The 17803-nt window shown below is 38.6% G+C and overlaps 1 protein-coding gene across 9 annotated transcripts in view; it reads left to right on the top strand.

Annotated features, from left to right (window-relative positions):
* Positions 1-17803, top strand: part of CEP70 (centrosomal protein 70) — an 87510-nt gene that overhangs the window by 19239 nt on the left and 50468 nt on the right. The window lies entirely within an intron of this gene.

Raw genomic sequence — 17803 nt, forward strand, 5'->3', positions numbered from 1 at the left:
TTCACTTTCATTAAGAGGCTTTTTAGTTCCTCTTCATTTTCTGCCATAAGGGTGGTGTCATCTGCATATCTGAGGTTATTGATATTTCTCCCGGCACTCTTGATTCCAGCTTGTGCTTCGTACAGCCCAGCGTTTCTCATGATGTACTCTGCATATGAATTAAATAAGCACGGTGACAGTATACAGCATTGACGTACTCCTTTTCCTATTTGGAACCAGTCTGTTGTTCCATGTCCAGTTCTAACTGTTGCTTCCTGACCTGCATACAGATTTCTCAAGAGGCAGGTCAGGTGATCTGGTATTCCCATCTCTTTCAGAATTTTCCAGTTTATTGTGATCCACACAGTCAAAGGCTTTAGCATAGTCAATAAAGCAGAAATAGATGTTTTTCTGGAACTCTCTTGCTTTTTCAATGATCCAGTGGATGTTGGCAATTTGATCTCTGGTTCCTCTGCCTTTTCTAAAACCAGCTTGAACACCTGGAAGTTCACAGTTCACGTATTGCTGAAGCCTGGCTTGGAGAATTTTGAGCATTACTTTACTAGTGTGTGAGATGAGTGCAATTGTGCGGTAGTTTGAGCATTCTTTGACATTGCCTTTCTTTGGGATTGGAATGAAAACTGACCTTTTCAAGTCTTCTGGCCACTGCTGAGTTTTCCAAGTTTGCTGGCATATTGAGTGCAGCACTTTCACAGCATCATCTTTCAGGATTTGAAATAGCTCAACTGGAATTCCATCACCTCCACTAGCTTTGTTCGTAGTGATGCTTTCTAAGGCCCACTTTACATTCCAGGATGTCTGGTTCTAGGTCAGTGATCACACCATCGTGATTTTCTGGGTTGTGCTCATCCCTTAAACCTTTCTTTTTCCTATAAATTCAAATGTCTTTGGTGATGCTCGATCTAAGTCATAGTACTTTTAAATCTGTGGCACAGGCTTCTTCCCTTAATTCCAGACTAACATCCTGCATCCTACTTGATATCTCTATTGGATGGGTAATTAGGCATGTAGAACTTTTTAACATGTCCAAAACCATACCTGGATTTCCTCCCCAAACTTTTGTCTTTTAGTCTCCACTCTGGTCCAAGTCACTTTCATTTCTTTACTGTGTCTTTCTTGGTTTCCCTACTCCAGGCCTTGCCTTTTTCAATGTGCTCTCAACATTGTAGCACAGAACACTCTAACTTTGCGTTTTCTTTTTTTTTTTAAAGGGAAAAATCCAAAACTCTTTACCGTGATCTTACATGATTGTCCCTGTGTTACCTTCTGACTTCATCTCCTGTACCTTTTGCATATTCTATTCCAGTCACACTGACATTCTTGATTTTCTTTGAACATTTGCCTTGAACATTCTCACTTCAGGGACTTTGTATATTTTGTTCTTCCTTTTTCCCTTTACCATGCATGCTTTTTTTAGCTGCACGGTTTGTTTTCTCTCTGCTTACTCAAGTGTCACATCACTATCTCTCCGGGATTCCATTTTTGACTACTTCACTTACAGTTGGCAGTCCTGTCCCCCACATATCATCTTGCCTTCCCTGCTTTGTTTTATCCATAATTCTTATCACCATCTAACATGCTGATATACTATACAATTTGTTTTGTTTGTATATCTCTGTGTTAGAATGCAAGCTCCGTGAGGGCTGATATTTTTGTCTGTTTTGTCTAGGGCTGAGAAAATGTCTGCTTTATTATTAGTATCAATAGATACTAATAGATATTAGTATCAATATCAATAGATATTTGAATTATTGATTTTTAGTTTTATGTTTATTGAAATAGCAATGTTATAACATTGAATAATTAATTCCTAATTTAAAAAACCTCTTTTAAAACTTGGGTGTTTATTGTAATTGAAAGAAAGAAATCTTTTGTAGGGAAAATCAATATTTAGTCATATAAGACATTACAGATACTTAGAAACAGTATATCAATATAAGTGTTTTCTGTTGGCACAGCATTATGTGTACCTGTTGCATACAAGGTGTTTAGGCTGCCTAAAGGGACAGTACTCCTTAGGCAGGGTCTAGATGTCCCCTCAGTTTATGCTAGCAGCATTGGAAGGATGTGATAAGTTAAATTTCAGGGATCAGAGAGAAACAGCGGGAGATACTAAGAATTTCTGGTATGAAGCTGCGGGCAGTGGTTTCTGCCCTCATTTAGGCTGCCAGCTTGGGGCCAGCAGTGCTGGACCTGTTGGTGTTCATAGCTCCAGAGAAGACACTATCATTCTTTGGCCAAGTCTGTTTCTGTTATTCATCAGTCAATAAGATCTAGCATTTGCATTTTTAGGTTTGCTTTGTTAGGTATCGTTCCTCATCAACAGTGTATTCTAAACTCTCTCTGTGGGGAGGGGGATTTTGGACATACTGCTCCATGCATTTGATTTTGACCGTCATCTCAGATATAGGACATGTAGAAATATGAAGCTCTTTAGCTCAGGGGTCCCCAGTCTCTTGGATCTAATACCTGGTAAAAGGTGGAGCTGATGTAATAATAATGAAGTGCACAGTAAATATAATACACTTGAGTCATCCCAACCCCCACCTCCCCCATCTGTAGAAAGATTGTCTTCCACAGAATCAGTTGCTAGTGTCAAAAAAGCTGGGGACCATTGCTTTAACTCATCAACTTACTGATGTGGGAAGCAGCCATCAGGTGGTACTGATAGAGGGTGTTGAAGGCAGAGAGATCTGTGTGGGTTTTTTTTTTTTTTAAGGAAGATACCTATTTTTTTTTCCTTACAGAGATTGATCTATAAATAATCACAAACTGAATTATTATAATGTAAGGCTTATGAGTTTACCAGGGTTTTAGGTAATTCAAAGAAAAATGCTTGACTATTCATTGATAAGGGGTGATTTGAATGGAGTGTCATGTATTTTCTGTCAAGTATTTCATCTGTCCTAAATGAATTATAGGCCATTTAACTTTTCACTTCAGGTTTCAGAGTTTTGTTATATAGCTTTTAAATGTGTACAGAGGAAGTCTCATGTTCCAGTCGGCCATGGAAAACAGACAGAATTAGGGTGGGGGCGTGAAAACTTGGTTTTGTGGCAGGGTGTGTGTGTGCTCAGTAGTGTCTGACTCTTTGCCACCCCATGGACTGTAGCATGCCAGGCTCCTCTGTCTGTGGAATTTTCTAGGCAGGAATACTGGAGCGGGTTGCCAGTGCCTACTCCAAGGGATCTTCTTGACCCAGGGATCGAACCCGTGTGTTTCTTGCATCTTTTGCATTGGGGATTGGATTCTTTACTGCTAGGCCACCTGGGAAGCCCTGGGGAAGGGTATCTATGCTAATTTGAACAATTGAAATTAGTTGCTTGCTTGTTTCTTAAGTATGTGAAGGGTACTTTTTATAGGATGATGACAGAAATTGGCAAAACCTCAAGGGCAATTCCCAAGGAATTGCTGCCCCTCAGTGTTGCCTGATTTTTTGTACAATTCTATCACAGATTGGTCATATATTCTATTCTGTACTAGTTAATTTGCGCCTTCATGAGGAAGATGGAAGTGCTCCTGGAAAACAATTATTTCACAGTTTGAGGCACATTTTTTGGGGGGCATACACTTGTTTCCGGTTTTAGAATGGTTTAGTGCTGCATATTTTGCAGTTGAGAGAAAGGAAGCATTGATTTTGTGTGTATGTGGCAAAGAGATCAAGGAAATTAACAGGTGTTTGACAACAATACTTTGAAAGATTGTTATTGAGAGATTGCTGGGAAATGCAGAAACGAAAAGACAACATTTCTATGTTCTGCAGTGCAGTTTTCCTTTTTCTGTACTTAGACAACATGTGTTAGCATCTGTGGATATAGTTTTTTATACTTTTCAGTCCTCTAAAGATCAATGCAGAGTACATCATGTGAAATGCTGGACTTGATGAAGCAGAAGCTGGAATCAAGATTGCCAGGAAAAATATAAATAACCTCAGATATGCAGATGACACCACCCTTATGGCAGAAGGTGAAGAGGAACTAAAGAGCGTCTTGATGAAAGTGAAAGAGGAGAGTAAAAAAGTTGGTTTAAAACTCAGCATTAAAAAAATGAAGATCATGGCACCCAGTCTCATCACTTCATGGCAAATAGATGGGAAAACATGGAAACAGTGACAGCTTTATTTTCTTGGGCTCCAAAATCACTGTAGATGGTGACTGCAGCCATGAAATTAAAAGATGCTTGCTCCTTGGAAAAAAAGATATGACCAACCTAGACAGCATATTAAAAAGCAGAGACATTCCTTTGCCAACAAAGGTCAGTATAGTCAAAATTGTGGTTTCTTCAGTAGTCATGTATGGATGTGAGAGTTGGACTATAAAAAGAAAGCTGAGTGCTGAAGAATTGATGCTTTTGAACTGTGGTGTTGGAGAAGACTCTTGGACTGCAAGAAGATCCAACCAGTCCCTTGGACTGCAAGGGACCTAAAGGAAATCAGTCCTGAATATTCATTGGAAGGACTGGTGCTGAAGCTGAGCTGCAGTACTTTGGTCACCTGATGTGAAGAACTGACTCATTAGAAAAGACTCTGATGTTGGGAATAATTGAAGGCAGGAGGAGAAGGGGACGACAGAGGATGAGATGGTTGGATGGCATCACTGACTCAATGGACATGAGTTTGAGCAGGCTCTGGGAGTTGGTGATGGACAGGGAGGCCTGGTGTGCTGCAGTCCATGGGTCGCAAAGAATCAGACATGACTGAGCGACTGAACTGAAAGATCTAAGCAGATAATTTGTTTTAAATCAGTGTGATCAGTATCAGCATGTAGTCTCCCTCCTCTTTCTCCATAGGGAATATATGGATCAGAAAGCTGACCTTTGCTTTTCTTTTAGTGGTTACCTTAAAGATTAAAATATTCACTCTTGACTTCTCAAAATGTAATGTTACTTTGTACTTTCTACCTTATTCTATGACATTGGTAAAATTGTTTTATAATTATTACATTCTCCAACTTATATTATTGTTGTGTATTTCAATTCTGTATTTTTATTCTCTATACATTTATTTACTACTGACAGTTGAAATAGCAAAAAATATTTTTTCCTGTTGTTTAAACTTTTAATAAGCAGAGGAAAAAATTCTAGTTTTATACTGTCTGTCCTATTATGTATTGTTCCAGCCATCCAGGGTGGGCTTCCCAAGTGGCTCAGTGGTAAAGAATCCACCTGCTAATGCAGGAGATGCAAGAGACACCAGTTTTATCCCTGGGTCAGGAAGATCCCCTAATGGAGGAAATGGCAACCCACTCCAGTGTTCTTGCCTGGAAAATGCCATGGACAGAGGAGCCTGGAGGGCTACAGGCCGTGGGGTCACAAAGAGCTGGACACGATTGAGCGCACACCACCTCCTTTGGCAAACCACTCAGTGTAAAGCCACCAAGCTCTTCTGTATACCTCTCCACAAGTCCTTTAGCTTCAATTTCTTTTTTTACTTTTGTGTTGGATTTCTCTATCGACTTTAGCTTTCTGAAATACACAGGGAACCACGAGACAGAGCGTTTCTTAGGACCAAATGAGAAAATAGATCTACTGTTTATTAACATCAGCAAGATATTCCTAATGTATGATGGCCTTATAAGTAACTGACATCTAGGTAGGGAGGAAAGAGATATAGGAAGGATGGCAGGGCTTATTAAAATTGTTATTGGGCCCTCTCCAGATTCTTGAACAGTAATACCTTATAAATATGAATATTGCTCCCACAAGATTCTTAAGCTTTTTAGTGAAAGGATAGCTTGCGCACAAGGGAAAAGGTGGAAAAGAGTGCCAAATTCTTGCGAACTTTCAGGGAAGTCCGGTTTTAGAAGGATTGTGAGTGAGGGGGCCACAGTGTGCCTGATTAGCTTGTGCTCAATTCTTGGATTGGTTGGCATCAAGGTGAAGTTTCAGGTATCATCAACCTTCCGATTTCAAATGTTCTGGTGTCTACATGCTTGCAGTCAGCAGATTTCATCTGAAGGGGGTCTTCCTCCTATAAAAACAACTTAGGAATGTGTGTCAGGCTTTTATATCTTTCAGGGAACTGGGAGTTCAATGATTCTGCTTTGTGGCAGATTTATATGTACATACATCAGTGGAACAGAGATAATTTTTTATTCCTGTGGGTCTCTGGGTGTTATCTCTGAGGCCCAAGCCTTCAGGTACTTTTGTTCTACCAAGCCTGTCAAGGCCATTTTCTTGGTTCTTTTCTAAAATGGTATTCTTGTCGTCCTGTCTCAAAATCATTGTTCATCTTTCACTCAACATGCTTATTTTAAGATTCATGCATGTTGCTGGATGTATCAACAGATTATTACATTGTGTGAATATACTGCAGTTTGTTGATTTGCCTGTTGATGGACATTAGGCTTGTTTCTACTTTCTGGCTAATACAAATAAAACTTTTACAAAATTTGTGTTATTCTGTGGCCTTATGCTTTCTTTTTCTCTTTGGTAGATACCTAAGACCAGAATTGCTAAGAGTAAGTGTATAGTTAACTTCTTAAGATGCTGCCTGTGACTTGTCTTCATTCTCTCAGTGTCTTTGAAGGAGCATAAGTACTTACTTTTGAAGTTCACCCTATCAGTTTTTTTTTTTTAATAGATTGTGTTTTTGATTTGTAAATAAAGACAACTTTTCATAATCCAAGGTTACAATATCCAATTGTTCCACCACTATTTGTTTAAAAAAACTATCCTTTCTCCATTAGATTGCCTTTGTAAGTTTAGTGAGAATCAGTGTATGTGTGTGTCTATTTCTGGACTATCCTGCTACATTGATATATGTATCTTTCTTTACACCAGAACCACATTGCTTTGATTACTGTTAATCTGAAATTAGGCACTCTGATTCTTCTCCTTTTGTTCTTTTTCAGTATCATGTTGGCTGTTTAATTTTTAAAACATTTTGAAATTTACTAAAAAAAATTTATTGGAGTATAGTGGATTTACAATGTTGTGTTAGTTTCAGATGTACAGCAAAATAAATCATTTATATCTTACATGTATCTTTTTTTCAGATTCTTTTCCCTTATAGGTAATTGCAAAGTATTGAGTAGAGTTCCCTGTGCTATATAGAAGGTCCTTAATTAGTTATCTATTTTATATATAGTAGTGTGTATATTATCAATCTCAGTCTCCCAATTTATCCCTTCTTCCCACCCACTTCACTTCCCCCTTGCTGCTGCTGCTGCTAAGTCACTTCAGTCGTGTCCGACTCTGTGCATCCCCGTAGATGGCAGCCCACCAGGCTCCACCGTCCCTGGGATTCTCCAGGCAAGAACACTGGAGTGGGTTGCCATTTCCTTCTCCAATGCATGAAATTGAAAAGTGAAAGTGAAGTCCTTCAGTTATGTCTGACTCTTAGCGACCCCATGGACTGCGGCCCACCAGGCTCCTCCGTCCATGGGATTTTCCAGGCAAGAGTACTGGAGTCGGGTGCCATTGCCTTCTCCACCACTACCCACCCCCCCACCCCCCCGCAGTAAATATATGTTTGTTTTCTACATCTGTGACTCTGTTTTGTAAATAAGTTCATTTGAACCTTTTTTGTTTCTAAATTCCACATATAAATGGTATGATATGATATTTATCTTTTTGTGGTCTGACTTACTTTACTCAGTATGATAATCTCTGGGTTGATCAATGTTGCTGCAAATGGCATTTTGTTTTTTTTTATGGCTGAGTAATATTCCATTGTATGTAAGTACCACATCTTCTTTATCCACTCCTTTGTCAGTGGACATTTAGATTGCTTCCATGTCTTGGCTAGTGCTGCAATGAACACTGGGGTGCATGTATCTTTTTAAATTGTAGTATTCTCTGGATATATGCCCAAGAGTGGGATTGCTGGATCATATGATAGTTCTGTATTTTTTGAAGGAACCTTCATACTGTTCTCCGTAATGGTTGTACCAATGTGCATTCCCACCCATAGTGTAGAAAGGTTCCTTTTTCTCCACACCCTCTCTGGCTTTATTATTTGTAGATTTGGTGATGATGGTCATTATGATTGGTATGAAATGTTATCTTATTGTAGTTTTGATTTGCATTTCTCTAATAAGTGATGTTAAGCATATTTTCATGTGCTTTTTGCTATCTGTATGTGTTTGGAGAAATGTCTATTTAGATCTTCATCTTCCATCCATTGTTTTATTGGGTTGTTTCTTTTTTTATATATTGAGCTTACATAAGCTATATGCTTTGTAAATTACTCCCTTCTTGGTCGCTTGGTTTGCAAATACTTTAGCTCACATGATTTGTGGAATCTTGGTTCCCTAACCAGGGCTTGAACCTACACCTTTGGCTGTCTTTTGGTGTATGATTTCCTTTGCTGGGCAAAAGTTATTAAGTTTAATTAGGTCCAATTTGTTTATTTTTGTTTTTATTTTCATTACTCTAGGAGATGAATCAAAAAAGATACTTATGTGATTTATGTCAGAAAGTGTTCTGCCTTTGTTTTCCTCTAAGAGTTTTATAGCATCCGGCCTTACATTTAGATCGTTATTCCATTTCAAGTTTATTTTTGTGTATGGTGTTAGTTAGATCAAACCAGTCAGTCCTAAAGGAAATCAACCCTGAATACTCAGTGGAAGGACTGATGGTAAAACTGAAGTTCCAGTGCTTTGGCCACCTGATGCGAAGCGCCAACTCACTGGAAAAGACCCTAATGCTGGGAAAATTGAAGGCAAAAGGAGAAGAGGGCAGCAGAGGATAAGATGGTTAGATAGCATCACTGACTCAGTGGATATGAACTTGAGAAGAATCCCAGAGCTAGTGAAGGGCAGGAAACCCTGGTATGCTGCAGTCCATGGAGTAGCAAAGAATTGGACATAGTTTAGCAACTGAACAACAACAAATGGTGTTAGTGTTCTAATTTCATTTCTTTCCCTGAAAATGGATTTTTACCCTGAAATTTTAGCATGTCTTTTTTATGTGTTTATTTTTATTTATAATTTATTTATTTGGCTGTGCCGGGTCATAGTGGTGGCATGTGGGATCTAGTTCCCTGTCCAGGAATTGAACCTGGGCCCTGCATTGGGAGCACAGGGTCTTAACTGCTGGAATGGGAGGCCCCTAATTTCATTCTTTTGTATGTAGCAGTCCAGTTTTCCTATTACCATTTATTGAAAAGACTGTCTTTTCTCCCGTGTATATTTTTGCCTCCTTTGTCATAGATTAGGTGACCATATGTGTATAGGTTTATCTCTGGACTTTCTATCCTGTCCCATGGATCTATATTTCTGTTTTTGTGCCAGTTCCATACTGTAAGTCAGGGAGCCTGATTTCTTCCAGCTCTGTTTTTCTTTCTCAAGATTGCTGTGGCTACTCGGTCTTTTATGTTTCCATATAAATTGTAAAAATTTTTGTTGTAAAAAAATTGTAAAAATTTTTTGTTCTGTGAAGGATGCCATTGGTAATTTGATAGGTGTTGCATTGAATCTGTAGATTGCTTTGAATTGTATAGTCATTTTGACTATATTCTTTCAATCCCAAAACATAGTATATGTCTCCATCTGTGTCATCTTTGATTTCTTTCATCAGCATTTTATAGATTTCTGAGTATAGGTCTTTTGCCTCCTTAGGTAGGTTTATTCTTCAGTATTTTATTCTTTTTGATGCAACAGTAAATGGAATCATTTCTTAATTTATCTGATTTTTTGTTGTTAGTGTATAGGAATGTAAGAAATTTCTGTGTGTTAATTTTGTATCCTGCAGCTTTATCACATTCATTGAGCTCTAGTAGATTTCTGGTAGCATCTTTAGGATTGTCTCTGTGTAGTATTACATCATTTGCAAACAATGATAGTTTTACTTCTCTTTCAGTTAGGTTTCCTTTTATTTCTTTTTCTTCTCAGAAAGCTGTAGCTAGAACTTTGAAAACTGTGTGAATGAAAGTGGTGAGAGTAGACATCCTTTTCTTGTTCCTGATCTTAGAAAAACTAAGTTTTTCTCTCTTGAGATTGATGTTAACTATGGGTTTGTTGTATATGGCCTTTTATTATGTTGAGATAGTTTCCCTCTATGCCCACCTTCTGGAGAGTTTTTTTTGTTGTCATAAATGGGTGCTGAATTTTGTCAGCAGTTTTTTCTGCATCTATTGAGATGATCACGTTTTTATTCTTCAGTTTGTTAATGTGTTGTATCATATTGGTTTGCATATGTTTGCATCCCTGGGATAAATCTCACTTGATCGTGATGTATGATCTTTTTAACGTGTTGTTGGATTGACTTTGTTAGTATTTTGAGGATTTTTGCATCTGTGTTCATCATTGATACTGGCCTGTAATTTTTTTTTTTTTTTTTGGTGGTATATTGTCTAGTTTTGTTTTCAGGGTAATAGTGAAATGAGCTTCCTTCCTCTGCAGCTTTTGGAAGTTTCAGGAGGATAGATGTTCAGTCTTTTCTAAATGTTTGATAGAATTTGCCTGTGAAACCATCTGGTCCTGGACTTTTTTTCGTTATTGGAAGTTTTTAAATCAGTTTCAATTTCAGTACCTGTGGTTGGTCTGTTCATATTTTCTATTTCTTCCTGGTTCAGCCTTGAAAGTTTGTACCTTTCTAAGAGTTTTTGCATTTCTTCCAGATAGTCCATTTTATCGGCATATAATTTCTTGTAGTAATTTCTTATGATCCTTTGTAATTCTGTGCTATCAGTTGTAACTTCTTTTTCATTTCTAATTTTATTGATTTGAGCTTTCCTCTCACTCCCCTTTTTATGATGAGTCTAGCTAAAGGCTTATCAACTTTATCTTTTCAAAGAACCAGCTTTTACCGTCAATGATCTTTTTTATTGCTTTCTTCATCTCTAATTCCTTTATTTCTGCTCTGATCTTTATGACTTCTTTCCTTATACCAACTTTGGGTTTTGTTTGTTCTTTCTCTAGTCACCTTAGGTCTAAGGTTAGGGGTTTTTTAAAATAATTTTATTTATTTATTTTTGGTTGCATTGGGTCTTCATTGCTGCATGTGGGCTTTCTCTATTTGTGGCAAGCGGGGACTGTTCTTCATTGTGATACATGGGCTTTAGGCACATGGGCTTCAATAGTTGCAGCATGTTTCTCAATAGTTGTGGCTTGTGGGTTCTAGAGTATGGGCTCAGTAATTGTGGTGCATGGACTTGGTTGCTCTGTAGCATGTGGAATCTTCCTGGACCAGGGATCAAATCTGTGTCCCCTGCATTGGCAAGTGGATTCTTATCCAGTGTACCACCAGGGAAGTGCCTGTTTGTTTATTTATTTTTGGTTGTACTTGGTCTTCCTTGCTGCAGGTGGGCTTTCTCTAGTTATGGCAAGCGGGGGCTACTCTTCTTTATGGTGCACGGGCTTCTCATGTGGTGGTTTCTGTTGTGGAGCACAGGCTCTAGGCGCATGGGCTTCAGTAGTTGCAGCAAGTGGGCTCAGTAGTTGTGACTCGCAGGCCCTATGTGCTCAGTAGTTGTGGTGCACAGGCTTAGTTTCTCCACAGCATGTGGAATCTTCCCAGACTAGGGATCAAACCCATGTCCCCTGCATTGGCAGGCAGGTTCTCATCCACTGTACCACCAAGGAAGTCCAGGTTAGGTTGTGTGAGACTTCTCTTGTTTCTTGAGGTGAGGTGAGATTGATTTGCTACAGTACAATCTATTGTATTTGTGTGTTTTACAGTTGTTGTTGTTGCTGTTTTACCTGTAATTGATAGAATGTTGTGGTCGGAAAAGATGCTCGATATGATTTCAGTTTTCTTAAATTACTGAGGCTTAATTTATGGTCCAAGATGTGATCAATGCTGGAGAATGTTCCATATGTGCTTGAAGGAAGTATATTCTGCTTTCAGATGGAATGCCCTATAAATATAAAAATATAAAGTTCATTTGGTCTGATGTATCATTTACAGTTTATATTTCCTTATTGATTTTTTGTCTGGATGATCTATCCATTGGTATAACTGGAATGTTCAACTCCCCCACCATTACTGTGTTACTATTGATTTCCCTTTTTATGGCTATTAATATTTGCCTTATATATTGAGGTGCTCTTATGTTTGGTATATATATATATTTACAATTCTTAAATTTTCTTATTGGATTGATCCCTTGATCATTATGTAGTGTCCTTTCTTATCTGTGTTGGCTATTTGAGATTCTTTACATTTCCATATGAATTTTCTAATTCTGTTGTTGATTTCTACAGAGAAAGCCTGATGAGATTTTATTGTATATGTATTTCCATTTGGGGAGAATTAGCATCTTAACAATACTGAATGTTCTGATCCATGAATGTGATATCTCTCCATTTGTTTAGGTTTTTCCTTAACTTTTTTCAACAGTGTTTAATAATTTGAGGTGCACTGATTTTCCACATGTTTCATCAGTTTTATCTCTTAAATGTTTAATATTTTTGATGGTATTGCACATATTTGTATTTTCTGTTTCAGTTTCTCATTATTCATTGCTGGTTGATTTTTTTCCCCTCTTTTTTTATTGTGGTAAATTATTTCCCTAACATAAAATTTACCATTTTGAAGTGTAAAGTTCAGTGGCTTTTAATACATTAACATTGTTGTACAACAATTCTCACCATCTTCAGAATTTTTTCATCTTCCCAACTAAAACTCTATACTGGCTAAATAGTAACTGCCCATTCCTCACTCTCTGCAGCTCCTGGCAGCCATCATTCTACTTTCTGTGTCTATTGATTTGACTACTCTGGGTACCTCATATAAGTGAAGTCTTATAGTATTTATCCTTTTGTGACTGCTTATTTTATTTAGCATAATGTGTTCAAGATTCATCCATGTTGTGGCATGTGTCAGAATTTTCTTTAAGTCTGGATCCTCAGCAATGGCCACAGAACTGGAAGAGGTCAGTTTTCATTCCAATCCCAAAGAAAGGCAATGCCAAAGAATGCTCAAACTACTGCACAATCGCACTCATCTCACACACTAGCAAAATAATGCTCAAAATTCTCCAAGCCCGGCTTCAACAGTTACATGAACTGTGAACTTCCACATGTTCAAACTGGATTTAGAGAACACAGAGGAATCAGAGATCGAATTGCCAACATCCATTGGCTCATCGAAAAAGCAAGAGAGTTCCAGAAAAACATCTACTTCTGCTTTATTGACTGCACCAAAGCCTTTGACTGGGTGGATCACAACAAACTGTGGAAAATTCTGAAAGAGATGGGAATACCTTACCTGCCTTCTGAGAAATCTGTATGCAGGTCAAGAAGCAACAGTCAGAACTGGACATGGAACAACAGACTGGTTCCAAATCGGGAAAGGAGTACATCAAGGTTGTATATGGTCACCCTGCTTATTTAACTTACATGCAGAGTATATCATGTGAAATGCTGGACTGGATGAAGCACAAGCTGGAATCAAGATTGCCAGGAGAAATATCAATAACCTCAGATACGCAGATGACACCACCCTTATGGCAGAAGGCAAAGAGGAACTAAAGAACCTCTTGATGAAAGTGAAAGAGAAGAGTGAAAAAGTTGGTTTAAAACTCAGCATTCAGAAAACTAAGATCATGGCATCCAGTCCTATCACTTCATGGCAAATAGATGGGGAAACAGTGGAAACTGCCGGGGTCTAGCCCCGGCTGATCCAGGGTATTCGAAGGAGAGACGGCGTAGGTGACCTATTTATTTAAATATTTATCAAAGATATAAAGAATAATAGGATGAGGATGGCTCAGTGAGGAAATTCAGTGGAGAAAAGCGGCTGAAATAAGGATAGCTCAGTAGGAAAACTCAGTGAAGAAAAGAGGCTGAGTAGCTTGGTTTACGCAGGAGACCAATAAAACTTAAAGACAAGAAGTTTGCGCCACTTACGTAGGCGGCAGGCGTCCTTCCATTCTCCGGAAGGAGAGGAGACACTGAGGCCTCCCTGGTCGGATCTTAGAAGCCCAGGCATAATTAGCAAGCATGGCAGGTTCCGCGCTCCAGATGGAGACTCAGCCAGAATTTGGGAGAGAGAGAGAGACATGGGGAGACCAAGTTTCGGTGAACAAGGCCCGCACTTTATTTTCCAAAGTAGTTTTTATACCTTAAGTTATGCATAGAGGATAATGGGGAAAGGGGTAGAGTCATGCAGTAAGCCAGGCTTTCTTCCTGCAAACTTATCATATGCAAAAGTTTAGGTGATTTACATCATCTTCTGGCCCGGAGGCCTGTTAACATTTTAAGAAACTTATTTTTCTCTAAAGGTGATTATTCTAAAGTCAGGCGCCAGCCTCCAAAAAGCATTGGATAGAGTTGCATTCCTATAGGGCAAAGGTGAGGTGGGCTCCATCAAGAAAAAAATTAACTCAAGGGTCCAAGGTTACAAACATTGAGGCTGCTACTTACATTTCTATAAACCCATTATATCTATCAATACACTGCCAAGGACACAGTAGGTAAGGGGTATGGAGACTTAGCAGCAAACATTGGCCCAATAAGTGAAAAACCCTTCACCGATACAATTTCTAATCAATCTTTTAACTACTCAAAGGACTCTGTTTAGACAGTTTAGAACATCTCCTGCCTCTCATAGTTGGGAGGCTCTGAACAATCACATGTGGCCGGAAAAACCTATTCAGGCAGGCTAGAGGATTTCCAAAGGAGTTTGTAGGTTGAAACACTGTCACACCCAGGAATTATTAACTGGAGCTGTAAGCTAACTCTTTTTCAGAGAGAGGTAGTGGGGGACAGCCCCGCGTAAAGTCAGAGGTGTAGGTGAAAGCACAAAGCAGAAAGTAGGTAGACTCTGGTTTTGGGGGTAGATGCTCGAGAATTTCCAGGGGGACTCCTGAGGCTCAATCCCGCCTTTGCATATGCCGAGCCTCCTTCCTCATGACCTTTGCCACGGGAGGAGTTCCTCACGCTGGCTCCTGGCAGTGATAGACTTCCAGTTGAGCTATTCCAGATCCTGAAAGATCATGCTATGAAGGTGCTGCACTCAATATGCAATATGCCGGCTCCCGGCAGGAAACAGTGACAGACTTTATATTTTTGGGCTCCAAAATCACTACAGATGGTGGTGACTGCACCATGAAATTAAAAGACACTTGCTCCTTGGAAGAAAAGTTATGACCAACCTAGACAGCATATTAAAAAGAAGAGGCATTACTTTGCCAACAAAGGTCCATCTAGTCAAAGCTATTGTTTTTCCAGTAGTCATGTATGGATGTGAGAGTTGGACTATAAAGAAAGCTGAATGCCGAAGAATTGATGCTTTTGAAGTGTAATGTTGGAGAAGACTCTTTTGAGAGTCCCTTGGACTGCAAGGAGATCCAATCAGTCCATTCTAAAGGAGATCAGTCCTGAATGTTCATTGGAAGGCCTGATGCTGAAGCTGAAACTCTAATACTTTGGCCACCTGATGCAAAGAACTGAGTCATTGGAAAAGACCCTGATGCTGGGAAAGATTGAAGGCAGGAGGAGAAGGGGATGACAGAGGATGAGATGGTTGGATGGCATCACCAACTCAATGGACATGAGTTTGAGTGAACTCCGGGAGTTGGTGATGGACAGGAAGGCCTGGCGTACTGCCGTCCATGGGGTCACTAAGAGTTGGACACAGCTGAGCAACTGAACTGAATATTCTATTGTATGTACAGTTGACTCTGTAGAACATGGTTTGAACTGTGTGTGTCCACTTATGTGCAGATTTTTTTCAGTAGTGAATACTTCTGAACTCCACAATCACTGTTGAATCCATTGATGCAGAGGAACCTTAGATACTGAGAGCCCCCTATAAGTTATATGTGAATTTTTGAGGGTACTGATTGTTGGCATCCTTAACCCCCACATTATTCAAGGACCACCTCTATATACCATATTTTGTTTATTCATGGTTATTCATTCTAACACTGTTCATCACTAGACACTTGGGTTGTTTCCATCTTTTGGTTTTTGTGAATAATACTACTGTTTATATAGACATACAAATATCTGTTCCAGTCCCTGCTTTCATTTCATTTTGGTGTGTACCCAGAAGGGGATTGTTGGATTGTATTGTGGCACTAGTGGTAAAGAACCCATCTGCCAATGCAGGAGACTTAAGGGATGTGGGTTTGATCTCTCAGGCAGGAAGATCCCCTGGAGGGAGGGCATGGCAACCCACTCCGGTATCGCCTTGAGAATCCCCATGGACAGAGGAGCCTAGCGGGCTACAGTCTATAGGGTCACAAAGAGTCTGACATGACTGAAGTGACTTGGCACATGCATGGTAATTTTATGTTTCATTTTTTGAGTAACTGCCATACTCTTTTCCATAGTGGCTGTACCATTTACATTCCCACCAGCAATGCACAAGATTTCCAGTTTCTCTACATTCTTAGCCACACTTGTTTTCTATTTTTGTTTTTATTTATTTATTTATTTATTTTTTGTTTTGTTTTTTTTTTGTTAGTAGTAGCCATCCTAATGGGTGTGAAATGGTTTCTCATTGTGGTTTTATATTGCATTTCCCTGATGGTTAGTGATGTTAAGCATCTTTTCATGTGCTTATTGGTCGTTTGTGTATCTCTTTTTAAAGAAACGTCTATTCAAGTCCTTTGCCCATTTTAAAATCAGACTTATGTTTTTGTTGAGTTGTAGGAGTTATTTATTCTGAGTATTGACTCCTTATCAGAAGTAAAAGTTTGTTTGGGTTTTGTTCAGGTTTTCCTGTGAGATGGTGCAGCAAAACCTGAACGAACTTTTTGGCCAGTCCAATGTTATTTGCAAATATTTTTTCTCGTTTTGTGAGTTGGCATTTTATTCTAGTGTTTTTCAATGCACAAAAGTTTGAATTCTAATAAAGTCAAATTTATATATTTTTTATTTTGTTGCTTATGCTTTTGATGTCATAACCAAGAAATGGTTGTCAAATCCAATGTCATGAAGCTTTTGCCTTATGTTTTCTTCTAAGAGTTTTATATTTTTAGCTCTTACCTTTAGAAGTTTGATCCATTTTAAATTAACTTTTGTATGTGCTATAGGTAAGCATCCAACTTCATTTTTTACATGTATACACCTAGTTTTCCCAACATTATTTGTTGAACAGAGCCTGTTCTTTTCCGATTGAATGATCTTGGCATGCTTGTTGAAAATAATTTGACTGCGAATATGCAGTATTGCTTCTGAGGTATTCATCCTACTCCATTAGTCTCTGTCTTTAATGCCAGTACCACACTGTTTTGATCATGTTGGTGTTGATCATCATGATCATGTTGATCATCAAGTCACCTTTGAAATCAGGAAATGTGAGAGCTTTAACAAGATTGATTTGGCTATGTGGGATCTCCTGAGGGTATGAACTTTAGGATGACTCCCAGCAAATTGATTCAGTACAAACATACTTTTCATTATAGGTTATTACAAGATTTTGAATATAGTTCCCTGCGATATACAGTAGAACCTAGGTGTGTATCTATTTTATATATAGTGGTCTGTATCTGCTAGTCCCAAACTCCCAATTTATTCCTCACCCCCTACCCCTTTGGTAACCATTGGTTTGTTTTCTCTCTTTGAGTCTGTTTCCATTTTTAAAATAAGTCCATTTATATACTATTTTAGATTCCACATATAAGTGATTTCACACTATATTTGTCTTTTATGACTTTGCTTCTTTTAGTGTGATAACTTCTGGGTCCGATCGTGTTGTTGGTAGATGACATTATTTAATTCTTTTGTAAGTCTGAGTAGTATTCGATTGTGTGTGTGTGTGTATATATCTATATACTATCTATATATATATATCGTAATCCATTTGTCTGTTGATGAACATATGTTGTTTCCATTTCTATTTCTGCAAAAATGTCATTGGGATTTTGATAGAGATTGCATTAAATCTGTAGACCACTTTGTATAGTATT

The sequence above is a fragment of the Bos javanicus genome, chromosome 1, assembly GCF_032452875.1.
Source record: "Bos javanicus breed banteng chromosome 1, ARS-OSU_banteng_1.0, whole genome shotgun sequence".
NCBI lineage: Eukaryota > Metazoa > Chordata > Mammalia > Artiodactyla > Bovidae > Bos > Bos javanicus.